General features: G+C 50.7%; 1 protein-coding gene across 2 annotated transcripts in view; it reads left to right on the top strand.

Annotated features, from left to right (window-relative positions):
• The window catches only part of VPS13D (vacuolar protein sorting 13 homolog D), a 2,979,414-nt gene that overhangs the window by 1,599,790 nt on the left and 1,351,812 nt on the right, over positions 1–27,812 (top strand). The window lies entirely within an intron of this gene.

Genomic DNA, 27,812 nt, shown 5'->3' with positions numbered 1-27,812 from the left:
CCAAAGCCTGAGCCGATTTCCAATTCACATCAGTCCCTTTGCCATCAAAGCTGGACCGAGTCTGCCAGATGAAGACCCTGTTCCTATAGTCTTATCAAACTAAGAGCCAAACTAATTTTGGTTCCGACTGAGGTCACGTCCCAAAATCATTCCCATGCCCTCCAGTACAGTCTGACCTAGAAAGAACTAGGCCTTTGCCTTATAGCAGAACTCCAGTAACTTTTTGGTTTTGAGTGTGATCGGTCAGCTAGCCAGTGAAAATAACAACAGAGGTCATAGTTATTATTTTCCCCAACAATGTGATGATGAGAACCTGTATGTAGACGTGCAGGCTAGTAGGTTGGACATTTTCCAGGACACTGGGTGGTGTTCACCCCTTAGGTCATCAACGGAAAACCGTGCCTTTTTGCTGTAAATGAGATGGGCAGCGGAGGAATTAGACATAACAGCTTCTAAGTGTGAAAGTCAAAATGAATTTGTTAACTGAGATTTTACAACTCTCCTCTGATCCTCGTAACAATTCAGTGAAGCATTGGCAGACAACCTAATTGGACACCTGGTCTACTCCTTGTTCCTGCCCACCGGTGAACAGGCAGGTATCCACGGCGCCACAGGCCCCAGTGCTTGGTGACTATGACCTCCTGACACAGCAGCCTGCTGCAGAACGTTTGGCGGTTCAGGCTTCCACCACTAGGGTGACCTCCAGTTTATTCCCTACAACTCCCCCAGACCCAGTTGAAAAGAATAAGGCTTTCCTTGCCGAACCTTGTCCTCCAGTCGGACAATGCCAGCTGTTTGCAGGGGAGATGCGTTATAGCACACAGCTGGCAAGATCTTGCTCAGTAGACCTAAAGAATTTTGGACCAACTTGGCTCATACAATCCAGAATGATCAGGAAGTGACCAAATTCCTCATTCATTCTGGATTGGACACTACTGACTTTGGGCAGAGCAATTAGGTCTTGTGGTTCAGTGTCACTCTTGAGATCTACGGATTTCTCTGGTGACGTGCAGGCTTGTTTGATATATATGCCATTTGATGGATGTTGTCTAGTTGGCAAGAAGGAATATTAAGCATTGAAGCACTTCAAAGAAGAAACCACAGCACTCTACTTAATCTTTTCCGCTCCAGCAAGACAGCACATTCAGCAATTTTCGCCCATACTACTCCAGTGAGTTGATGTACATGCAACGGGAAGGCCCAGCACCTCTACAACAGGCACCCCAGTCCTGTTTGGGTAAATCAGACAGTGACCAAGCTACCAGGGGCAACAAACTTCCAGATTCCCCCACCCCTGGGACATCAGCCTCCAAGCTGCTTTAGTTTGCCTCCAGTGGCACACTACCACCCTGTGGGGGCAGGATCAGACATTTCCTCCAAAAATTGCAAACTGTCACATCCTGCAGGTGGGTCCTTTAGATTGTTCAGTGAGGCTATTGTAGGAGAGTAGGGTCTGCTTCCTATGGTCACCCCCACTTTTTGCTTTGCTTTACTGGTTTTCGACTTAGATGTGACTGTGGACCTGCTAATCAGACCCACAGCCCAGATGCACTCTCTCTAAATTTACACCATGTACTCTAGGTACATACACGATTGGGAATTGGTTCACCTTGTCAGCCCCTGTAGAAGTGTACCCTAGGTACTCAGGGCATAGGTGTAACCAAGGCCTACCAGGGGCTGCAGCATGTATTATGCCACCCCTGGCTGGCCACTCAAATAGACACAACTGGCTGATCACTCAGCTGGGGCAAGTTTGTGTAATCACCCCTTGCTTAGGTATGGTATTCCTATACCTACTTATATATAGACACATAGTAACCTATAAGTCACTCCTATGGCCGGCCTTAACAATCCTGGAGGCAGAGTGCTTGGTTATGTGTGAGATGGTGCTCTAGCATGAGCTGAGCCTGTCTGCAGCTTTCGTAACTATGTCCTTATAGCTGTATGATATTGCCATACCATATACTCTTAGGTGCATTATGAACCTCGCGGCTAAATGCTAACTCTGGTTTGGCTTTATCAAAACATATCGTGTAAGGTGTCATACACTTTGGAATACTACCCCCTCGCCAATTCTGGCGACGGGGGTAGCATTCCACCCTTCTAGAGGGAGAAGACATGTTGTTGCTGACTATCCCGGTTAAAAGTTAACCAGAGCCCCAGCGTCACAAAATGGACGCTGCTGCCACCGACACAAGTCTGACCTTCTGCTGCTGGGAGTCCTTCCAGTCACGGAGGTTTGGACAATAGGTTTCCTGCCTGGGGAGGTGCGAGCACCACCATCCAGCGAATCAACGGCTTTGATTTGTCGACGTCCCACCGGAACCCGAGCACAGAGCCTGACAAAACCCAGACTTCCAGACCTCTCTGACCCTCTCTTCACGACTGCAGCATAGCTGGGATCCGTGGAGGCGTCGAGACACGTGGGACCGGATATCTTGGAAAGCCTGCAACTTGCTACCTGTGCAGCTCCTGAGGTACCCTCGAAGCTGTGCTCTGGGGATGGAGAAACCCCGATCCCGAGCTCCATCTGCGACGAAGATCAGCCCCCCACACTCCACGAGTTCTGCGTGGGGCCCTTCTGATTTTGTTCTGCTCGACGCGTAGTCCGGTTGCTGGCCCGTTGGCTAGTAGCCTCTGTGACGACAATCCTTTTGAACCACAGCGCTGGTCTGGTTGCTCCAGACTGGCCCTTGCTTCCCTGCAAAGGTGAAGCACCTCAGACCTTGCTGGTCTGCACCAGAAGCCTTTGTTGTATCCTGCGTGGGCTGCCTTTGCCAAGGCTTGTTGACTCCAATCCGGAAGTCGACCCCTTCATTGCTCCTCGACGTCGTCTGGTTCCTTCGTGGTTCCACCCGGTCACTGGCTAGTGACCCAGACTCTGTTCTCTCTGCTTTCAGGTCCTCTTCATCCTCGATCCACCCTTGGATCCACCCGGACATCTTCCTCCTGGTCGCCTGCAGCCTCTTTTCTTCAGGTCTCCATAGGATCCAACGACGGAACCCGACACATCTTCACACCTATGCACCCGCCGTCCGAGGGTGAGGTAACGCGAGTACTTCGGTGCTACCAAGGGTATTGACTATCCAAGTGTCTAAGTCTCTAGTTGTTTCCTCCTAGCTAAACCAAGAGTGTCCTAATCCTTCTAAATCTAACTTCTAAGTTCCCATTGACTTTGCATTGAATCCCGCGTGTGTGTAAAGACACTGCACGCTCTGCCTGTGGGCCTCCTACTTCTAAACTATTGTTAAGACAGTGTAGCCCCAGCGATTCCCAAGGCCCTATGCCTTTCCTTTTCTGGTGACGTGGTACTTATACCACTTTCTTAATATATGGTTTGCTTCGCCCCTAGGGCCTAACCGTAAATTGTGCAACTTAACGTATAATAACTAAGTGTCTTGTTATGTGCTTTGGCCTCTGACCTCATAAAGAGTTCAGAGGAGTGTGTTAGAAATAAATACATATATATTTTATATATATCCTGTGTGGTGTCCTTTCATTTGATATTCAAGGGGTTACATGTGGTAAAACAGCTGGCTTTACACGCCCTCTAGAGACTTTTAGCCTAAGACTGTTCTGTCCATGCTACCACTAGGATAGCTGGTCTATAAGGTTGACTTACAACCATCACCATAAGGGTTGTTTGGACTGGTGCAAGGTGATCACTAGAATAGTGAACATCATATACCAGGCCAACTTCTCACAGCTATGCCCTGCTGTTCCTTGTCAACCCACCAAAGCTTCCACCCACATCAGAGCATCTTTTAGAAGAACACCTATTCATTTTACTCCAGGAAGTGCAGGCTCTTTGACCAAAGTAGTCATAGAGAGAGTTCTGGCCAGAAAATAGAGACTAGCTCTCACTCCCACTAATTCTCTGTTCCCTCGTGTCCTATTGTAGTTCTCCATCCTCTGAACAACTTCTTGCTGAAGGACATACTCAAGATTCTCCCAGTCTCCCAATGAGTTGTCTCATTCTATTACTTAATTGTTGCAAAACGTGATAGAGAATCTGAGAAACAAGATATTGCTGCAGGACAGAGGGCTATGGGTACAGGGTTGCTTTTCAAAACAAAACAAAGATCCTTTGCATTGATTTCTGCTTGAAGAAATAATCATTTTCATATTTCTGTTACTGAAGGATTCCTAGATTGATGTGGGGGAATCTTCAAATAGCATATCAGTAAAATAAGGTGTAAAGGTAAGTAACTTAAAGTATTCTAATTATTGCACCTCAGCCAAACTGCTTTAAGCAAATGCTTGATAGGTGATTAACATAAAAATCAGCAGTAAGGAGTATTCTTCGGGAATGTTCTGCATATCTTCCTGAACATTAATCATTACTCTCCCACTGCCTCTCATAAACCCTGAATGGGTTTCTGTGGATTTTTCATAATTTGAACCTAAATTTTAACTTCTGCTATTCTCTGTCCTAAACCTCTATGGTACAGTTATTTTTTTTGTATAACTGATTTCACCAGCTCTTGTGACACCATATATGGGATTCACAGCATAAACAACGATGAAGCCTCAGGTGTCAACAATGGAAGTGCCACAGCTGCTGATGGTTACCAAATCTATGCAAAAAATGCAATAGACCAAAAATTGGCAATATGGTTCTCTAAGAAGTATTTGTTTAGAAAGATTCATTTTTAGCCTGTTGGCGCGTGTCATCTGAAGACTAATTTGGAGGAGTATTTACTGACTTGCTCTCTGGCTATCTGATGAACATTGAAGACATCTGAATATAAATATAAGAGTTTGTGGGGGCAAATAAGATACTTTGTATCCATAACAGACATCTGACAACGTTATGACACCACGTCTGGCCACTGTGGAAGAGCTCATGGAGAATGTTCATTCAAAGGGGGCAGTGGTAGTCGGGGTTGTGGTTTCAGTGTCACAGACTGATACTAAGTTGCTCTTTTTGGATAATTGTTTCAGAACGCCATCTTGTAGTTGGTTTAATTGCCTTCCCGTGTTGTTGGCACAGAATTTGCCTTCCAAGCCTAACTCTATCTCTTGAATTGTTACTTCTCATAGAATGACACAGTCCTATCCTAGCCAGAAGAACAAGTGGTAGGGTGTGTGTTTTTTTTTTTTATTCAAATATCTTCATGGACAGACGAGGAAGAAAAAATGATAAGGCTTTCCATGGTTTGCAATATGCAGGTGCTTTCAATTTTCTGGTGTACAGATTACTTGGTTAGGTTGTTCCAACCACTCCGTCAGATAATAGCAGTTCACACACAGCCCTATAAATCGTCTTTCTGAACCCTGTACTTAAATCCACCTACATCTAATGAGGTGTGTGTTTATGACATAGTGTTTGGAAATGAATGTAGCAAATTAGCATGTTCCTGTGCCCTTAGAGCCCAACTGCATGTGAACATGGTATCCTATCTCTGTTTAGCCCAGATGTTACAAAAATGTAGTGTATGCACACAGTCTTGGGCCTATCCCTGGTAATGCAAGGTCCAGAAATTGTTCTGTGGGCTGTAGGGGCACACCAAGTGGGCCACATTTTGGGCATCAGACAACTATCCATGCGCTAGAGCATCACATAAAGCTTTGATGGCAGCATACCGTGTGTTTTGAATCAGTAGTAGGGCAACATCTTTTCTCTCTGGCAAGAACAAATGAACCTAAGGCTCCTTTTGTAGAGTTCCACCGTTATGTAAAACCCAGAACCCATATGTATACTAAGTACCTGTATGTGCAGTAACTGTGCACCATATGTATGGCAGATTGACTCTGTTGTGAAAATCCGAGTTCTAAAGCTAGTGGGATCTATCTTGGATGATCCTGGTTTAGCAAGACACAAGATGGAGGATAGATATTGTTTGCCCAGACAGTTGAAGTGTCTTGCATACATTCTGTGGGGAGTTGGCCTGATATGTGATGTTCACTATTCTAGTGGGCACCCTGTATCAGTCCACACAACCCTTATGGTGATGGTTGTAAAGTCAACCTTATAGACCAGCTATCCTAGTATCTGAAAGAAACAGGTTAGTATTAGATTCCTTACCTTAGAATATCCCCAGGCGTCAGACTGGATCCGGAAATTTTTGCGTAGCAGTACCCTTGTGCGTCGGTAGGCGTTGTCTGCGGCTCCGCGTCCGTCGTTGGCGCCGGGATGACGTCGCCAGAGTACTTAGACGCCGCCCTCGCGCACTGACGTCAGTTCTTTTTTCTGCGCCAGCAAGCGCCGATCCGAAAAAAGTTGTACCCTAGTCAATTTTTTACTAACTTTTTCGATCCTTTTTGATCATCTTTCGAGTCTCTCGAATCCGGCGGTGCCGGTAGGGATGCCCGGGTTCAAACCCTGCGTCGATTGCAACCGACTGATGTCTGTTACCGACCCCCATCGCCGGTGTCTTCACTGTCTGGGCCCAGACCACGACGACAAGTCCTGCTCCGACTGCCAGGCCCTGACGTCTAAAGCTAGACGGGAGCGGTCCCGCAAGCGACTCAAGCACCGGCAGTCAGCCCCGTGCCGCTCGAGGTCCCAGTCCGGAAGGAGGTCGAGGGACTGGTCGCGGGCCGGAGTCACCACAGTTCCGGGAGTCGTCATCAGTCTTGAAGCTCGAAGTCCTCAGATAAGAGGCACAAAAAGTCGAAGAGACGACATCGCTCTTCTGACTCCCCCCAACGCTCACGCGACGCGGCTGGGGGTTCGCGCGACACCACCCAGCCGCTCAGCCGGAGGCGCAGGCGTCGCGGCCTGCTCCATACCCGCCGGTCCCTGGGCAGCATGCGACGCCGGAGGAGATCAAGGCCTTCCTCTCGACCCTGAGGTCGCTCACTTCTCCGTCGGGTTTCGCGGCGCCTTTGGGCCAAGCTGCATCGACTGGGTCCCCCAGCGGGCCGGGTGCTTCGGCCCCAGCGCCGTCGTGTTCTTCAGCTCCGACATCGTCGGCGACTTCGGTCCCGATGCCGCAGGGCCCCGCCGGGCGACCTCACGACCTCGCCGGCGCCGGCCCCCAGGGTCATCCCAGGACGTTGCCGTCCCCGGTCCTACCCTCGATTCGGGTCCGGCGTCGGAGCGGCGCCGCTCTCAACGCCGATGGGAGACTTTTACTTATACGACCCGGCCCCGTCCTTTAAACCTGAGTATCAGGCGAGGGGGATTGGGAGGGGTCAGAGGACGCTCTGACACGTGAGTGTCAGTCTTTTCAGGACTGAACAGGTGAGCTTGGGGAGGCCAGTGGTCTGGACACTTCGCCCGACACTGGTTTTGTCTCCCCTCCTACCGTGACTACGGAGGAGGGGGCTGCCTATAGTGTGGTGCTGATGCGGGCTGCCAAGGCCTTGGGCCTTGAGCTCCCCGTCGCAGCCGTGAGGACTAATCTCCTCACAGAGGTCTTTAAACCGCAGACAGGCTCGGCCGAGCCTCTGCTGCCTTTTAATGAGGCCTTGTCGGACGTTCTTTTGGGCACTTGGTCTAAGCCCGCTACAGGTCAGCTTGTAGATAGGAACGTGGCCAGGCACCACCGCCTGGCTCCGGGCGACCCTTGCTTCCTGTCCATCCACCCCACTCCCAAGAGCCTGGTCATCCAGGCCTCTAACTCCCAGACCGCATTCCCGTCGGCTCCCCCCAATCGGGAATCCAAGAGGTATGAGCAATACGGGAAGAAGGTATTCTCCTCCCTGAGTTCGGGATTGCGGTCAGTCAACACAGCATGCCTCTTGGCCACTCTCTGTGGGACACGGTCGCGGACGTGCTAGCACAATGTCCGGAGGAGGTCCGGACTAAACTCGCCCAAGCCCTTGCGGATGGTCGAGATGCAGCACAGTATTCCATCCGGTTTGGGCTGGATACCACGGACTCACTGGGCAGAGCGATGACAACGACGGTGGCGATTTGTCGCCACGCCTAGTTGAGGTCCGCCAACTTTTCAGCTGATGTCCAAAACACTCTTATGGACATGCCGTTTGATGGCTGTCGCCTCTTTGGCGACAAGGCAGACCATGCGCTTGAGTGCTTTAAGGACTCCAGGGCAACAGCCAAGTACTTGGGCCTCTAGGCCCCGCGCCAGCAATCGGTTGCCTTTCGCCCCTTTCGTGGCCAAGGAAGGGGCGCCCCCACACGTCCGGCCAGCCACGGGCCGCAGACTACCATCCAGCGCGTTGGCGGACGTGGCGGCAGTCGGGGACAACGGCGAGGCCAGTCCACACCTACCCCTGCAGCATCCGCCTCAAAACCCTCCTAGTCCGTGCTTTCAGGCCCGTGTGACGCCAGTGGGGGGCAGGGTCCGCCATCACCACCACCACTGGCGCACTGTCACATCGGACAGGTGGGTGCTGCAAATTGTCCGAAGGGGCTACTCCCTCCCCTTCGAGGCGTCCCCTCCAGCCATGCCACCTCAGTACCACCGCGTGTCGGGGGATCACTTGAAACTTCTACAAGAGGAAGTTACGGCCCTCTTGGCCAAGGGGGCCATCGAGCGCATTCCTGGGCCAGAAGTAGGGTCTGGTTGTTACTCTCACTACTTTCTGGTACCCAAGAAGGGCAAAGGGGGCCTACGCCCTATCTTGGACCTACGGAACGTCAACGGCTTCCTCCGGAAGGAGAAGTTCAAGATGCTGACATTGGCTCAGGTCTTAGCTGCCCTGAACCCTGGAGACTGGATGGTAGCATTGGACTTGCAGGATGCTTATTTTCACATCCCCGTCCTGCCGGCCCACCGGCGTTACCTGCGGTTCACAGTAGGCCACGAGCACTTTCAGTTTACCGTGCTCCCCTTCGGCCTTACCAGCGGCCCACGGGTGTTCACGAAAGTGATGGCGGTGGTCGCAGCTCATCTGCGCAGGTTAGGGGTTTCAGTCTTCCCCTACCTCGACAACTGGTTGTTGAAGGCGGGCTCACCCCAGACAGTCGCAGCCACGACCAGACTACGGCTGACCTCCTGCACCTGCTGTGGTTCTCCATCAATGTGCTGAAGTCACACCTGTGTCCCTCCCAGAAGCTCCTCTTCATCGGAGCGGTTCTAGACTCGGCACAGTTTCGGTTTATCCTCCCGAACAGCGGGTTCGGGATATTCAGGCTCTGATTCCGATCTTTCAGCCTTTATCCCGGCTCTCGGTCAGGTTGACGCTGCGGCTTCTGGGGCTGATGGCCTCCTGCATCCTTCTGGTGCATCACGCCCGGTGGCGGATGCGGGCGCCGCAGTGGGACCTGAAGTTTCAGTGGGCCCAGCATCAGGGCAACTTGTCCGACCATGTCTTGATCTCGGAGGGCACTGCAAGACAGTTGCAGTGGTGGCTCACGGACCGCGATTGGGTCAGCGGCAGATCCCTCTCCCTACCCCAACCGGAGCACGTAGTTGTGACGGACGCGTCCCTCCAGGGCTGGGGGGGCCACATGGGAGAGGCGGAGATCAGAGGCCTCTGGTCTCCGGCGGAGTCCCGGCTCCACATCAACCTTCTGGAGCTGCGGGCGATCCGGCTTGCACTGAAGGCATTCCTCCCCTCTGTCCGGGGGCGTGTAGCGCAGGTGTTCACGGATAACACCAACGCCATGTGGTACTGCAACAAACAGGGCGGGGTGGGGTCGTGGACCCTATGCCAGGAGGCTCTGCGCCTCTGGCAGTGGCTGGAACATCAGGGCGGGACCCTGGTGGTTCAACACCTGGCAGGTTCCCTGAACGCCAGGGCGGACGAACTCAGCGCATGATGGATCACGAATGGCGTCTGAACACTGACGTAGCGCAAGGCCTCTTTCAGCAATGGGGAGAGCCTTGGTTAGATCTATTCGCCACAGAAGAGAACGCGCAATGTCATCAGGTCTGTGCGTTGGAATTTCCAAGGCGGCACTCGCTCGGAGACGCTTTTCGTCGCGAGTGGAGCTGCGATCTGTTCTACGCCTTTCCACCTATACCACTTCTGCCGAGAGTGCTGAAGAAGATCAGGCGCGACCGGGCCCAAGTTATCCTTGTGGCTCTGGACTAGGCACAAAGATACTGGTATCCAGAGCTACTCAGCATGTCTGTCGATCCCCCAATTCGTCTGCCTTTTCAGGAGGACCTTCTGTCGCAGCAGCAGGGGACGGTACTCCACCCGAACCTGTCCAGTCTCCACCTCCATGCTTGGAGATTGAGCGGCGGCAGTTGAGGCCATTTGACTTGCCTCCTGAAGTTTGTAATGTGATTCTGGCAGCCAGGCGTCCCTCCACAAAGTCGGTATATGCCTGCAGCTGGAACAGATTTGTGGCATGGTGCACAGCAAAGGCTGTGGATCCACTCTCTGCCCCCTTTACTGAGGTTCTCCTCTTCCTTCTTTCTCTTGCCCAGGAGGGCTCTGCTCTGGGCACTATCAAGGGCTACCTTTCTGCCCTTTCCACCTTCTTGAGGCTACCTGATCAGCCTTCTTTGTTCAAGTCCCCGATTGTTAACAGATTCTTGAAGGGCATCACTCATATGTTCCCCCCTGTCCCTTTCGTGATGCCCCAGTGGGACTTGAACCTGGTTCTAACTTACCTGATGTGCACTCCTTTTGAGCCTCTTCATAACTGTCCTCTCCGTCTTCTTACACTTAAGACTGCTTTCCTGGTTGCCATCACCTCTGCCAGGAGAGTGAGTGAGCTCCAGGCTCTTTCCTCTAAACCTCCTTTCCTTTCTGTCCATCCGGACAAAGTTGTGTTGCGGACAAGACCCTCTTTCCTGCCCAAGGTAGTCACAGCCTTCCACATCGGGCAGTCCATCACCTTACCCACCTTCTTTCCGCCTCCGCATCCCTCGAAAGAGGAAGAGAGGCTCCACCGTCTGGACCCAAAACGTGCGCTCTCATACTATCTGGATCTCACACGCCAGTTCCCGGTGGATGACCAACTCTTTGTTGGTTACGTGGGTGCTACGAAGAGACGGGCGGGGCACAAACGGACCATCTCTCGGTGGGTTGTGTTGTGCATCAAGGTGTGCTACTCTTTGGCTAAGAAGGAACCTCCTGTTGGGCTGAGGGCCCATTCCACTCGGGCCACGGCGGATACTACTGCCCTGGGCCGGGGAGACCCCTTGCAGGAAATCTGTCAGGCAGCTACGAGGGCCTCGCTGCACACGTTCGCAAGACACTACGGCCCGGACAGCCAAGTCCGGAGGGATGGCTTCTTTGGCCATTCCGTCCTCCAGGACTTTCTGGTGTGATTATTGGTTCGCAGACCCACCACCGTGGTTGGTATTGCTGGGGTATCTATTCTAAGGTAAGGAATCTAATACTAACCTGTTTCTTTCAGATGCACAAGTTACTTACCTTCGGTACCAATATATCTGTAAGAAACAGTAGTTAGTATTAGATTCCTTACCGCCCCACCCATCCACCCCGTTCTGCGAACCGATATCTAGGGTTAAGGTCAACCACCTTTCAGGGCCCTAGTTTCATGGCACCAGTGTTGGTTTTTATCATGGCTCTGCGTTTCTGGCGCGGAAAAGCTGTGTATAGGAACAGCGCGCGAGGGCGGCGTCTAAGTACTCCGGCAACGTCATCCCGGCGCCAATGACGCCGACGACGGATGCGGAGCCGCAGACGACGCCTACCGTCGCGCAAGGGTACTGCTACGCAAAAATTTCCGGATCCAGTCTGACGCCTGGGGATATTCTAAGGAATCTAATACTAACTACTGTTTCTTACAGATATATTGTTACCGAAGGTAAGTAACTTGTGCGGTAGCATGGACAAAGCAGTCTTAGGCTAACACTTCAGAGAGCATGTGAAGCCAATTGTTTTACCAATAACAATCCCTTGAATACCAAATGAAAGGACACCACACAAGGTATATAGCAAATATATATGTATTTATTACTAACTTAACCACTCTGCACTCTTTATGAGGTCCGATTTCGAGATACAGCACAAGTTACTCAATAAGCATACTATAAGTTGCACAAATACAATTCTGCCCTAGGGGCCTCACGAACCATATACTAAAGAAGTGGCATAAGAACCACTTCAGGAAAGGTGAGTAGGCCTAGGGCCTAGGAAATCGCTAGGGCTACACTGATCAACCATCACCATAAGGGTTGTTTGTACTGATACAGGGTGCCCACTAGAATAGTGGACATCACATAGCAGGCCAACTTCTCACATTGGTGTGCAGCGGTTGGGATAAGAGCTTGCTGATTGTTTTACCATAATATCTTGAGATATCATTTGAGGCAAAGGCAACCCACGCAGGAAGGGAAGATCGGCTTCTGTTCAGACCAGCAAGGTCTGGGGAGCTTCCCCTTTTCAGGAAAGCAGGAGCAAGCTCAGAGCAACCAGGCAAGCGGTGTTGTTTCAAGGTGATGTCTTCAGGAGGGCCACTAGGCAACGGGCTATCAACCGCGAAGACGCGTCGAGGAGAAATGCAGGCGCAGGCCCCACGCGGCACTCGTGGAGTGTGGAGGGCTGAGCTTCGGTGCACTTACTGCTCGGTGTGGGGGCTTCTCAAACCCCAATGCACAACTTCGAGGACGCCTCAGAAGCTGCTCAGTTAGCAAAAAGCAGGTACTGCAGGATGTCCGGTCCCACGTCTCTCGTGTCCGCCACGGGTCTCAGCTTTGCTGTGGATGTGGATCGGAGTCAGAAAAGTCTAGAAGTCCAGAGGCTGCGTCGCTAAGTCTTCGGGATCTGGCTGGAGCGTCGACAAAGCAAACCGGCAAGTTACTGGTCCTGCCTGTTTGCACAGGGTGGTCACTCCTTGACCACAAGGGAGATTCTTCAGTCTTCCAGTTGCAGTAGAATGTCGAAGGTCCAGAGTTTCGTTTCAGAGTTCCAGTTCAGGATAATCTAAAGTCTCTAGACTCAGCTCCTAGCTTTATACTAATCTAAGGGGCTGGATTACTAGGTCCCTCCTATGGGTGGAACCTGAGAAGGGGGTGGTTACACCCATTTCCCTTTGTCCAGTTTCGCGCCAGAGCTGGGGCTGGAGTGCCCCAGCAACTGGTTTGAACCGGGCTATGCATGGAGCACCTTGTGTGCCCCAGGCAGTGTCTCATTTCATTCAACCCACCCTGCCCCAATACACTACAGGCTGTCTGGGGAGGTGCCAGCACCTCCCAAGACAGGAATCCTGTGTCCAGTCTGCTCAGGGCGTCCGCCTGAACATTCTGCACACCTGGCAGATGGGTAGCCGTTATCGTCAGACCTCTGGCCAGGAGCCAGTGTCAGATCGCCTGCGCCTCCTGTGACAGAGTGCGAGATCTCGAGCCCCCCTGCTTGTTGAGGTAGTACATCGTGGTATTGTTGTCCGTTTGCACAAGCAGGGAGCTGGTCTGGAAGGACGGAAGAAAGGCCTTCAGTGCCAAGTGAACAGCTCTGAGTTCCAGGAAGTTGATGTGATAAGTGGCCTCCACCGGAGACCACGTTCCCTGAATCTGTAGAGTCCCGGAGTGTGCTCCCCATCCCAGGAGAGAAGCATCCGTCACGACAGTCTGCGTGGGAATGACCTTGTGAAAAGGAACCCCTCTGAGGAGATTCTCCGCCGAACACCACCACTTCAGAGACTGAAGAGCATGCAGAGACAGTCGTATCCTGTCGTCCCAGGATCCTTTCCTCTGATCCCACTGGTCCTCCAAGCACTCCTGCAGCGGTCTCATGTGCAGGCGTGCGTGCGGCGTCAGGAAGATACAAGAGGCCATCGATCCCAGTAGAGAAGACACCGTCCTCACTGTTGTAGATGGAGTCGTCATAAGAGCCTGAGGCTTCCGAAGGAGAGATAATCGTCGCTCTTCCGAAGGAGACACGCTTGCTGACAGCGTATCGATGGAGGCTTCCAAGTACTGTATGCATTGAACCGGAGTCGGGACCGACTTGGCCATGTTGATGTGCAACCCCAGCTTGTCCAAGAGAACGCACGTCTTCTGGAAGTGTGCTCGCGCTTCCGAGAAGGAGGATGCCTTGATCAACCAATCGTCCAGGTACGGGTAGACAAACACCTTGTTCTTCCGCAGGTGCGCTGCCACCACCGCCATGCACTTCGAGAATGTTCTCGGCGCAGACTTCAGACCGAATGGGAGTACTGTGTATTGATAATGATTGGTGCCGACTTGGAACCGCAGGAACTTCCTGTGTTTGCGTGCAATGGGCACATGGAAGTAGGCATCCTGTAGGTCTATGGCACAGAGCCAGTCCCCCTGTTGCAACTGAGGATAAATCTGATGCAACGACAGCATGCGAAACTTTTCCCTGCGAATCCACTTGTTTGCCTGTCGCAAGCCCAGAATGGGCCTGAACTCGTTCTTGTCCTTCTTGCGAACCAGGAAGAACCAGGAGTACAGGCCTCTTCCTCTCTGGGACAGAGGCACGTCTTCTATCGCCCTTTTCCTTAACAGGGTATCGGCCTCCACCTGGAGCTCTAGCAGCTGAAACCGCGAGCTGACCGGAGGGATCGATGGAGGCGGGCTGGTGAACCGAAGACTGTATCCATTGCAAACAATATTCAGCACCCACTTGTCCTGAGTAATTTTTCTCCACTCTGCCAGAAAAGATTGAATGCTTCCCCCTACCGGAGTGGGTAACGGATCCGGGGGAAGTAAGTACCTAGGGCCTAGACCCAGCCTGGCCCTTGGGCGCCGGAGCCGACTGTTGGCCTCCACTGCCCCTCTGGCGCTTCTGGAACGGCTTACGGAACTGCTGTTGCTGTTGCGAATGTCCCGAAGCCTGGCCACGTCCGCGGCCTTGCCCACCGGACCGCCGTTGGAAAGGGCGGTACGTCTTCTTTGCCTCCTTAGGCTTCTCGAGGCCCACCGCCGTGAGCGTCTCGGCCTCCGCCTTCATGCGGGCCATCTCGTCGTCCGCATGCTTCCCAAAAAGAGACTTGCCGGAGAACGGCAGGTTTGCCACCCTCTGCTGTGCGTCCGGTTTCAGGGACGTAAGACGGAGCCAGGCGTGACGTCTTTGGTTGATTCCATGGCAAAACCCATGAGCAGCCAACAGGGAAGAGTCCGCTGCCGCGCTGATGATCTGGTTGGCCACCAGCATCCCTTCACTCAGCACTTCCTGAAAGTCCTCACGCTGCTCACGAGGCAAGTGCTCCGCAAAACGCTCAAGGGAGTCCCAGAGGGCGCGGGCATACCGACCCAACAGCGCCGTGGCACTCGCAGCCTTCATGGAGGTGGCGGCTGTTCCACAGACCTTTCTCCCCGCCGAATCCATCCACCTGGACTCCTTATCCGGGGGGACCGTGGATGATGGAGTGGCGGCATGTTGTTTGCGTGCCGCCGTCACAATGACTGAGTCCGGAGGGGGTTCCGCTCTCAGAAAAGCCGGATCCGAATCCGGGGCCCGGTACTTCCTCAGCAACCTAGATGGCGCCGCCTTTGTCACCGCGGGGGTGAGGAAAAGGTCCATAGCTGGTTCCTCCAGGCCCGGCACCAGGGGCAGGAGAGGGCGAGACGAGTGTCTTTGGTGTAATGTCTCAAATATCACTGACGTCTTAGGCGTGGGCACCGTCAGGGGTATGCCCAGCTTCGCAGCGCCCCTCAAGAGGACATCCTGAAACGCCACCAGGTCATCAATCGGGGACACCCTCGTGTCCGGAGATCCCGACAAGGCAGGGGAATACTCCCTGGAACCAGAGGATCCCGTACGGGATCGGGACTCGCGCCTCCTATGGCGGCGTCTCGACCGCGTGGACGACCTGTGTCGCGACCTGTCCCGCCTCCCAGAGCGAGAGCGAGAGCGAGACCTGCCAGTCCGTGGCCGCCCCACCGGTTTCCGTGGGGGGGTCCTCCTCGGAGCCTCCTTGGGTGCAGATTTAGGGGTCCCCTTAGGAGGTACAGGCAAAAATGGCAGCGAAGTGGACCTCGGCGGAGGAACCTTCGGCTGCGGGGCCGGCCCACGCGGAGGGACCGGTGGCGGCGGGTCGTCCGCTGGAAGTGGAGGCAGTGTCGGAGGATCCTCTTTAGGAAGAGGAGGAGGAGGAGGAGTGACCGCCTTAGGAACAGGGGTATGCGTCGACCGAGGCCGAGAAGGAGTGTACACCGCAGAGTACACCGTGCCCGGTGACCCCTTAGGCGAAGAGGGCTGAGAGCCCGCCCCTTCAGCCGGAGATCGCTTCCTCTTGCGTCCCCCACTGGAAGCAGTGTGACTTCTGGGACTAGAATCCCTCTTGCGACTCTTTGGAGAGCCTGACCGACTCCCAGACGTCGACCTCCGTCTGCTCGACGTCGAGCGACGCTTTTCCGGCGTCGAAGGACGTTTCCGTGACTCCGGCGTCGAACGCCGCCTCCGCGACGTCGACCTCTTCTTCCTCGACGTCGAACGCCGATCCCTCGACGTCGACCTCTTCCTCCGCGACGTCGCACGCCTCCGCGACGTCGAACGGTCCTTCCTCGACGACGAGCGTCGTCGCCGCCGTCTGGAAGTTCTCGACGTCGAGGATCCCCCCGACGTCGACCGGCGGTGTCGCCTCGACGGCGAGCGCCGATGCCTGCTCCGTCCATGACGTCGGTATGAAGCCCTCGACGTCGACGACGAAGACGACGTCGACGGCGGCTTCGTCAGCGGTGGCTTCGACGTCGAGTCGCCCCGACGTCTCGACCCGGAGCCCCGGGGAGAAGGGGAGCACACCGCCGTCATCCCTCTCGACGTCGTCGTCGACGCTATCGACGTCGACGGAGACCGGGACCGCTTGCTGGGCTTCCTGCCTCTGGGGAGCCCCCCAGAGGCCTCAGCAGAGGCAGAGGGAACCTTCCCGGACTGCCCAGACCCACCTGCAGCCTGCAGGCGCCTCTCCTCAAGGCCAGACAGCCTGATCTTCGCCCTTTCCTTCAGAGTGCGAGTTGTAAACTGCTGGCAGATGACACACTCCTCAGGGACATGATCTTCAGGGAGGCAGACGATGCAGACATCATGTGGATCACTAATGGTTTGTGACACCTAGGATAGGTGTCAACTCTTCGAGTACAACCTTAATGAAACAAACGTGTTTCTTTGATAAGTTCTCCAACAATCGCAAAAAATTAAACCAAATTTGTGTTCATCTTCATCATGTTTAATTCACATGAGTCTTTCTTCAATAACCATGAAATTCATTACACATAACAATCCAAGTTCATTGTATGTATGACGATATCATTTCCCTTTCCCAATGCATTTCGGACACCTCGGTCCTTCATCAGGGGAATCCTAAAAGAACAATAATGATACAATCTAAGTGTGATCCACCGAGTAACAATAAACACAAAAATATACTGCCTTGATTATAAAGATGTCTAATGAATAACAACAAAAAGTGAGCCTCACGTGAAAGATTTAAAAACACCCGAAATGTGTGTTACCCAAAAGATCAACGGTTGTGTTTCGAAACTAAAACGAACATGCAAACGTGCAAACGTGCCTGCAGAAGTAAAAACCGACCAAGATCAACCAAGAGTTGCGGGAACAAGGGAATATGGATGTGCGATTAATCTACGTGCACTATTACTCAAAGACCCATTATCTGCCCATTTAACGCCGTTAGTAGGAAAGTCACATGAAGCGCGTAGCGCGGTTAATGAAAACTTACGGAAAAAGTGTGGATCACCTCTGGCTTTCTACCTCTCACATGCTGGACACTTCACAAAGAGTCCAGGCATTTTAGAGCCCTAAAACACCTGAAACAGCACACAAAAGAGAAGAGAACACCAAGAGAGTAAACTGCAGCACTTTTACAACACAAAAGTGCCAAAACATGCAATAAACCCTTGAAAACAAGGGAGAGCTCAATGCCAGGGTCCTGTAAGCAGGAGCCGGAAAAAAGAACTGACGTAAGTTGGACCTGCTATGCATTCTGGGATACTGGGAGAAGGTTCTAGAAGGTTTCCTTAAAGGCACAGTATCCTGTTTAAGCCACATAATGGCAGCCTATGGGGCTTGTCTGTCCAGGCCTTCCTCTCTATCATTTCTGAGGGGTTTTGCAGTAAAAGCAAGGGAAATCTGGACAGGCTTTGCTGTTTGTGGATTTTTGGTGGAATTTCTAGTTGAAGTACTGGACAGTGTAGCCTGTGGATATAGGCTGCATTATTTGTCTTTAAATTTTCTCTTAAGTGTCTTTGCAGTTCTGCAATTTTTTGACAACTTAAGAGATTATTTTTGATTGCCAGGGTCCACGCACATGGGCGGGACTATTCACTAGATTATGACTATAACAGAGATACCCCTACTACAGAACTGGAGTTACAGGACAGAAACTACTCCTTCATGGTGAGTGAAGAGTCCAGGATGATGCCTAGGTTTCATGCTTGGTCTGTGGGGGGGGGGGGGTGGCGGGGGTTCCAAGGGCTGCGGGCCACCGTGAGTCATCCTAGGCAGAGGGAGTGGGGCCTATAATGAGGACTTTGGTCTTCTCTGAGTTGAGCTTGAGGCAGCTCTTCTTCATCCAGATGGCAACAACTTCATCCTGTCGTAGAAGTTGGTCTTGGCGACTATGGGTTCGTAGGTGAGAAAACAAGACACATCACCACTGACAAATCGGCCTGAAGGCTGCAACTGCTATGTCTGAGTATCCACCTCACTCCGCCTGGATGGCATTAACTCTCCAATATGTTGTGCTGCTTTTCAGGAACTGCCTCGCTGACTCCGTATTGCAATTCCTGTTCCAAATGGAGGTCGCTGTTGAGGCGTTCGCAGTGAGAAGCTGGTGCTGCTAATAGTGGGGATCATCCTTGCTGGGGACTCCAAGTTCCATGACGCTTTGCTGCTGGTATTGCACCAGGAGATGCTTGCACAGGTGGAGGGAGAGAAGGCACTAAAATCCCCCAGCGCTTATAGTGCTCTAAATTATCCTGCAGCACGGTACCATCCTTGCTGGAGACTCCAAGACCCAGGACTCTTTGCAGCTGGTTTTTGCGCCTTGAGGTGCCTGTACATGTGGAGGGGGCGGAAGCAATAGCACCCCCAAGCGCTTTTAGCACTACAAACAATCTGCCAGTGCGGGATGTGCGTAGACAACTAACAGCCAAGGGTGTAGGATGCTGGCTGAGTATATACCTATGGTGAGGCACGGAGCACTGAGTCAGGCAAGCCTCAGTGATGGTGTTTATGTCCCTTAAAACCAAAGCTCTCAAGGGGTAGCTGTGGAAAGCAGCTAAGGCTTATCCAGGAGGGTGTAAAGCAAGTGCATGTTCTCAGTAGCTTTACACAGAAGAAAACCACAAGAGGTGAGTAGAAAAATGCTTTATATTTATTAACAGACACTAACTTGGTATACCTCCTACCCGGAGGTATCAATTACACACAAGACATACTTAGAAAAGAGGTAAGTAGCATGGATAACACATAGGGTCCCGCTGGGGGGCAAAACCATATACTAAAATAGTGGGAGGCGGAATAGGTACCAAAATTGGTCTAGAACCCAAGGTTGGAGGACCCCAGGAAGGAATAACCCCAAGGCACCCTGGTGCAGAGTGGTTTACACCGGGTCAGACATCCATAGGAGAACACAGGTAAGTTACGGTTTGGATTTTAAAGTTCTAGGACCCTTCCCAAAGGACCCCAAAGGAATCACTTGGAAGAAGGAAGGTTGGAGAGTCACCCCACCCATGGATGACCAGAAGAGATGAATATCTGCACCGTGGAGCTCGGGTGCATAGGAGTGAAGTGATGTCGGAAACTCCATAGACACCAATGGAGGGTCATGGAAGTTCTGCATCTGCAGCATCTCGTGGAATAGGCCGGGGGTACAGGACGAAGAATCCAGATGAGAACAACCTGAAAGCAGAGAGGACAGAGTCCAAACCATCCGGAGGTGACCAGGAGGCACAGAAGCACAATACCAGCCCTGGTTGAAGGTTTTTGCTGAGATGTGGTGAGAAGAAAACAGCAGATGTGGAGACCAGGCGACGTTGTAGAAGACCAGGAGCCTCTCAAAAGCTGTCCCACGCCGGTCGACGAGTGCAGAATGGCCAATGGCCGACAGGACCATCAACAAGCCGTGGCAAACACAAACAATGGTTTGCAAGTGAAGATGCAGATATGCAGACCAGCGAGGTCTGATGAACTAGCCCAGCAAGAGTAAGTCAGGACTGGCACTCAGCACCATGGAGAGCCAGAAGAAATCGGTGAAGGCCCCTCTGGAAGAAGGCACAGGAGGTCACAAGGAAGCCCCAGCAGCACACAGGAGAAGAAGTCCCATAAGGCAAGAGATGCAAACAGAACAACTTGCTTGGAGCTGTGCAGTGTTGGAGGCAGGGACTGTTTGGAGCTTGAAGATCTTCCGCAAAGAGAGACAACAAGCCTTGGCAATGACAAACAGATGCAGTGCACAGGGAGGTGGTCACCATTGGCTGGAGATGAATTACAGTCTCCCAACTTACAGAAAAGACTAGTCAGGCCTCTGATGAACCAACAGACCACCACCTGTCTTGCAGAGTCAGGTGAAGTCCATGGGACAATAGGATCAGCAAACCGGTTGTCGATGTCAGAGGATGCACGGCCACAGAGTTGCAGAACTTTGGAAAAGCACAAGGAGGAATTTGTAGCAGTAATCTTCCTACCAGGAGAAGTTTTGTCGTCGGTCCTGGCTTGAAGAACAACAGAGTTCCAGTGTCCACCAGCAGAAGAGTCTTTGAACAAGCTTCAGAAGTCAACATTTGGTTCCAGAAGTTGTTGTCAAGACAAATCTAAGGGCCTACCCTCATAGGAGCCCTGAAGTTACCGCAAAAAAGGGTAAGAACCTCTTCTGTGGCAACCCACTTATCAAAGGGAATAAGGGATGTTACTCAGATTTCCTAGCCAGTCAGATGCTCCCAGGGGCCGAGTTTAACATGGCAGAATAAAGTGGCCACCTGGAGGAGCTCTGGAGCACCTCCTTGGGGAGGAGCTGGACAGGAGGGTGGGTACTCCCCTGTTCTTTGTGTGGCTTCATGCAAAAGCGGGATCCAAGTGCTCCTGGACGTGGTGAAACTGGTTTATGCAAGGATAGCAACAAATGTGCACTTCAATGCAGTCTGGTTGCGCTCGAAAGTGCACCCACCCTACTTAATTCTAAAGGAGAGGTGGTAACTCCTCTCCGTAGCAGGAAATCCTTTGTTCAGCTTCCCCTGCTGGAGTTAGGCTCATCAGCAGGAGGGGGGGGGGGGGCAGAACAGTGTCTGAAGCTGGTAGCAGCACTGGCTGGCAGGCAAGTGTTTCCTTCCTCACTCCCTAGTGCTTAGTAGCTAATTGCTTTATATAGGATCTTCCGCCCAGGGTTAAATGTGAGAACCAGTGAACACCCTTCACTGGATTGTGGGTTACGTTTTGTGGAACAGGCTACACTAAGGAGCCCCCAGTACATGGTAATATGCATCTAGCACTGGAATCGATGTATTTACATGATTCTAACTTATTATATACCATACATGACTAGGTTTGGGTAGCCATTATGTAGCTGGACATGCCAGTGTCCACGGTATACCTTAATATGGCTGCCCCACACTTACAAAGCCCAGAAAATGGAGTCCAGGGTTTGCAGATGTACCTCTGCTGATGCTGTGAAACCCACACACTTAGAACCGTTCACGATGTCCTTGTACTGAATGTCCAACCTTAGGGGTGACTTATAGGTTTTAAGTGCAGTGGCCAGGATATAAGGGAACCCTTGTTTCTAAAGTGAATGTTGCATGCACCCTCTCACGCAGAGTGCAATGGCAGCTCTGCTGACACAGTTTGCATGGGCTCGCATGGGTTGCATAATACATGCTTCAGCCCATGTGGGACCCCTGGTGTACCAATGCCCTGAGTATCTCAGTACTGTATACTAGGGTCTTACAATGGCTCCCCAGTATGCCAATTGTGGGGTGTACAAAGTACTTACCAGCAAATTTAGAGGAGAGAGCACAGTCACTGATGTCCTGATTAGCAGGATCCCAGTGAACTACAATCAAAACACACTGACACCAGGCAAAAAGTGGGGTATCTATGCCAGAAAGATCATACTTTCCTACATAACCCCCTCCCAAACAAAAGAAGATACAAATAACCTTGCCCACTTGATTTTTCATTTTGTAAGTGGAAAGATCTGGAAAGTCCATCTGCGTTGACATTGTCACTCCCAGGTCCATGTTCCCCCGAAAAGTCCATCCCTTGTAAGGGAATGGACCAGCTCAAATGTTTGGGGTTCTCACCCTTCATATGTTTTAGCCATACCAGGGGCTTATGGTTATTCTGATCAATGAAGTGAGTGCCAAACACTCACTATGGCCTCAGCTTCTTCAAGTCCCAAACCAAAACAAAGGCCTCCCTCTCCATAGCTGACCAACGTTTCTCTCTGGGGGTCAACCTTCTGCTAATAAAAGCTACTGGTTCATCCTGGCCCTCTTCATTAAGTTGTGATAACAACGCCCCTATTCCTATCTCAGAGGCATCTGTCTGGACAATAGATGGTTTGGAATTGTCAGAACTCTGCAGAATGGGAGCTGAGCACATGTTATGTTATGTTTTCATTATTTATAAACCGCAGCAATACCCGAAGGTGTCCTGGCTCTGAACCAATAATTCTCTGAGATCAGGTCAAGCTATCCAGGTTAGTGAGTAAAAAGCCAGGTTTTAAGGCCTCTCCGAAAGGTGAGTAGGTCCGTGGCATTTCTCAAAAAGGGGGGAAGCTAATTCCAGGCTTTGGTTGCACATAAAATGAAGCTTCTCCCTCCCCATGTGGATTTTTTAATGAGTGGCACAGTCACCAGCTTGGCTCCTCCGGAGCGCAGGGTTCTACCCAGTGTGTACCATTGCATTTTCTGTTTTAGAAAATCAGGTCCCATCCCGTGGAGTGCCTTAAACACAGTACTCAGAGTTTTAAAGAGCTCTCGATTCTTGATTGGCAGCCAGTGTAGTTTCTTTAATTCCTTAGAAATAGATGCATATTTGGGCGTGCCTGTAATCAGCCTTACGGCTGCGTTCTGTAGCATCTGTAATTTATACGCAAAGCATTCCTGAATATTTAAATACAGGCTATTACAGTAGTCAAGTCTGGACAGAATGAGGGCAGTGACTACTGTTCAATGACAGGATATTGGCAAAAAGGGCAGTATTCTCTTAATCATTTTATTAAAAAAATGGATGGAAGATGCCACAGCATTGATTTGGTCCCTGAATTTGAGTTTTTCATCGATAATGACTCCTAAGTTCTTCACTTTCCTTACAGGAGCAGGAGGTGACCCCCATGTCTTTAGGCCACCGTCTTGGGGTCCAGAAGTTAGGGACATTACCGAACAGGATGGCCTCGGTCTTCTCAGAATTCAATTTTAAGCAATTCTGTGACATCCATTTTCTGATTGCTGCCATGCAATCATGGAACCTGTCTTCAATTCCTAATGTCTGACCAGGCCGTAAAGCCACCACAATTTGCGTATTGTCAGCGTATGAAGTCAGGCTGAAGCCAAATGATCTGATCAGGGTAGCTAGTGAAATAACATAAACATTAAAAAGAGTAGGGCTTAGGAGGACCCATGGAGTACTCCGAACGGCAGTGAAAAGGGTTTAGAGTTAAAAATTACCCAGTGCCACCGTCTGAGATCTGTCTGAGAGAAAAAATCTAAGAAGGTCATAGGCTTTGCCCTGGATACAACACGCAGCCAGACGGTCCATCAGAGCATCATGATGGACCGTGTCAAAGGCTGCGAACAGGTCCAACATAATCAGGGCAGATTTGCCTCCCCTGTCCACAGCCTCCCTAATCTCCTCCGTAGATTTTATCAGTGCGGATTCAGTACTGTGCCCTTCTCTGAACCCAAACTGAGTTGGGTCCAGAGCATTTGTCCCAATTAGAAACGTACGGAGCTGTAAATTCATGATTTTCTCGACCAATTTTGCTGGTAACGGAAGGCGAGATATGGGTCGGAAGTTGTTTGGCTCCTTTGGGTCCAGATTAGCCTTTTTCAATAGTGGCAGTATCGAGGCCGATTTCCAGGGGCTAGGGAAGAGTCCCACTTCCAACATTGTATTAAACAATGGAGTGAGGACTAAAGCCGCAGGCACATGTGCCTGTTTAATTATTGAGACTGGGCAGGGGTCATGGGGGGAGCCTGATCGGGCGGAGAGAAGAAGCTTTTTAGTGTCTGTCGTGGACAGGTACTTGAATTTATTAAAGACCATCGGGGAATCAGTAATTGGCTGCCTTTCCTCTGGTCGCGTCCTACCTTCCTCAGAATTAGGATGACTGTAGTTTAAAAAGATAGCTTCTACTTTGTTCAGAAAAAACTTGGCAATGTTGTCGCAGAGTTTCTGACTTGCTTCGACTTTTTTCATGGTGGGAAGGCCAGACTTGAGACAGTTTTAAAGAGTTCCTTCGTATAGTTATTTGCAGAATTAATTTGTTTTGTGTAGAAGTTTTTCTTTGCTTCAAATAGGAGTTGTTTGGGGGCGTGGCTTGGACGGCGTTGGAAATGGCCGCCTAGCTCGTTCGCTGCAATGCAGGAGAGCGGACCTTCAGCCCTAAAGGACGAAATAACACCGCTACGATAGTGGGAGTGGAAGGCTTTCCCTCCAGACTGCCTGGAGCACTCCCGGTGTAATTTTGGACACTCAACACCCAACGGAAACATCTTTACCGGAACCCGACAACTCACGAGCAGAGATATGCGGAGGTTCGGCGCGCTAAGAGACACCCACCACATGGCGTAAGACGGAATCCGCCAGGGAGTCAGCGGAAGCGCACACAACAAGGAGGTGAGCCCAGATGTATGCGCACAGCGTCGGCTGACTATCGGCAGCATTTGTAATCCTCCAGAGTGAATACTTCTGATTTTCCGCCCTGGAGCCCGGCAGCTCGCCTGACTTTAAGATGGCCGCCTGCTACCTTACTCGCGCCTAGAGCGCTGCCAAAGATAACGCTCCAATGCCATCAAGAAGCGTTTTTACCTTACAAAAACGAAGTGGCTGCCCTGCACCCTCAAAATAAAACCCCACAGGAAAGGGGATATCTTCCCCCATCAGCGGCTGGCCTGTAAAATGATCGTGATCATTACCACTAGCGCCTGACCTAAAAATGGTGTCTGAATGTGCACAATTTGTCATTTTTCGGCGCGTAATTTGAGGATTATAGGAATTATATGAAAGGTTGATGGAGAAGCTTGTCTTCTAAAGCCTAAATCTATGAAATACTGTATTCTACCACATGCACGCGCATGGCCCTACCTTTTTTCAACACTGCTATATCTACAATTGTTCTGGTGAAAGGAGTCATAATCAGCGCAAACCTGGTGTAAAAGCTCTGTTAAACTCTGTTAAAATCTCTGTGCCAACCTGAGAAGTTCTAGCCTACCTTTCAACGCAACAGGTAGCCAAAGCCCTAACGCAAAAGACTGAGCCCTTCTCGGGAAGCCACCGGCAACATCAGCCAATACCCCATTACCCCACAGACCTTCTGGCAGTACGGAAACGAAACTCCTCAACATGGCGGACAGAGACGAGAAGAAGAACGCAAAAAAGGTAAAACCGGCACCCTCTCTGTCAGATTCTCCCATCAAGGCAAAGGCAGACGTTAACAGTACCCTAGAAGTGATCCTGATAAAACTGGCAGAAGTACACGATCTAGCGAAATCAACCAAATCCAACACTGACGCCATGCAATTAGAGCTCACTGCAATTAGAGCCGACATGAGCTCGGTCCACAAAAGCATAGATGAAGCGGAGCAAAGGATTAGCGACTTGGAAGATAAGACCAAAAATGCCTCCGCATCCATGCGACAAATTCAGGGGTCAACGGACCAGCTCCGACGCCAGGTATCGGAGTTGGAAGACAGAAACAGGAGGGGAAATGTGCGCATTTTTGGAATCCCGGAAAATGCAGAGAAAGACGCGAATTCCTGTGTGGACTTTTTAGAAGCTTGGATCCCGAAAATAACCGGGATTTCCTTCCACCATGAATTTGAACTCGACAGAGCCCACAGGGTGCCGAGCTATATCCCTCATGGCTACAGAGGTCCGCGCCCTCTGATCTGCAAACCATTAAGGCATCAACATACAGAAGCTATACTGCAGTTCGCGCGGCGAAACCATAAAATCACTTGGGAGGGCCACACTATAATTTTCACCCAGGACTACTCGAAAGACACGCTTGAAATCAGGAAAGGCTTCCTGGCCCAAAGAGAAAGTCTAAGATCGAAAGGAATTCAATACTCTTTCGCTGGCCCGGCAAAATTCAAAATCACCATTCAAGGCAAACCGAAATTCTTCACGAGCGCAATTCATTGGTGACTCCACTTCACAAAGCATGGACTTGTCAAACAACCCCTCGAATAAACGCAAGACGAACTCGCTAGAAAATGTGAACTCCGACTCTGGTCATGGCTGATCCCATCGTTCTATTCTCATACCTCAAAGGTGCTGTCTTATTAACACAGCGTCCAGGTTCTACTCCTGGAATTGGTCAGACAAGCTAATACTTTCCTTTTGACAAAATCATTTTCTTGTAGTCACTTCCATCTTAGTCTCAAGTGTCATTGTGTTCTGAGGTGTTTGTCGCCATCAGGTACGACCACTCAAGATACGAATCCTTGACCACTCATGGTAAACTGACGTATTCATTGAGCCTCCTATCACGTTACATAGCTCCTAGACTACAGCTCAATACACGTGTTAAGATATGTTTTATAAACCATTAATGGAACAAAAGGTTTTATGATATTATGCCTATCATTACCTCATATGGATCTTTAGAGATCACTCGAGAGAAAGATCATTATCTGCAGAAAATCCTCTCCTGATTACCTTGTTTCAGAGCACGTCTGTTTTTCACAAACTAATCCCTTACAGTTTATACAAATGAACAGTCATGGAGTTACATCCTCTTAACTCCTACTTCTATCTAATAAGCTTATAAGATATACTATCTCAGTCAATTTTATGTTCTCCCTAAGGTTCACTGTATCACAAATTTCTGTGTACATGCTTATTATGTTTAGCTGAACCTGACTGTTACTTAACAAAGCGCCTTAAGCGCAGTAAGAACTTGATGTTACTGATGTTATTCCCTGTTATATCTATCATTCTAAAACCTTCCTGCGTTGCAGATGGACGGCAATGCCGTCGCAGCTCCTAAGTTCTTTTGAGTGGGGAGGGGGAAGGGGGGTGGGGTGGGGAGAGCAGAGGGGAGGGAGGAAGGGGGGGGAGGGTAGGGGGAGAATGGGGGAAAAAAAATTCTGGATTGTTTCAGCATGTGTTCAATGTTTATGGTTGATGATTCCACTCACCTTTTTAGCTTTAGAAGTAATGCTAACTGAGACCTTATTAGGTGCCTCAATAGCCACTCAGTGCGCTCTATTTTTTCACTCTATAAATCTATTCCTTATAACTGACCACGGTAGCACATCAAACACGATTTCAAGACACGATAATCCTGCAAAAGCCACTACAGATGAAACTCACGCGAGACAGAACCATACTAAGGGAACAAATCGTTCACCCATACTTGTCATCCACTTGATATCCTATAGCTTAATAGCCACGGCTATACCACTTGATCAAGAGCGACGTCCTAGCTATCAATGACTCACAATTCGTCTATCACGGAGGGCCTTAACATTGTCTCCTTTAACGTTAAAGGACTCAATCACCCAGTCAAGAGGAGAAAAGTTCTAGAATATCTGTCAAAATCCAAGGGCGATATCCTCCTCTTGCAGGAGACTAAATTATCGAAGGATGACGCTGATTTGATAAGTCAACATTGGCTCTCACACACTCTTTGTTCGCCAGCAAGTGGAAAAAAGCGTGGAGTCCTCACCCTAATAGCTAAAAAATCGAACATCTCTGTAATATCGCACACTCACGATGCGGATGGCCGCTTCATCATGGCTCACCTACAAAGAAACGATGACCATATCCACGTGTTGAACATTTTTTTTTTTTTTTTTTTTCCCCCCCCAAAACCTTTATTGCAC

The sequence above is a fragment of the Lissotriton helveticus genome, chromosome 5_1 (genome assembly GCF_964261635.1).
Source record: "Lissotriton helveticus chromosome 5_1, aLisHel1.1, whole genome shotgun sequence".
NCBI lineage: Eukaryota > Metazoa > Chordata > Amphibia > Caudata > Salamandridae > Lissotriton > Lissotriton helveticus.
This window is presented reverse-complemented; position numbering and strand designations above follow the sequence as displayed.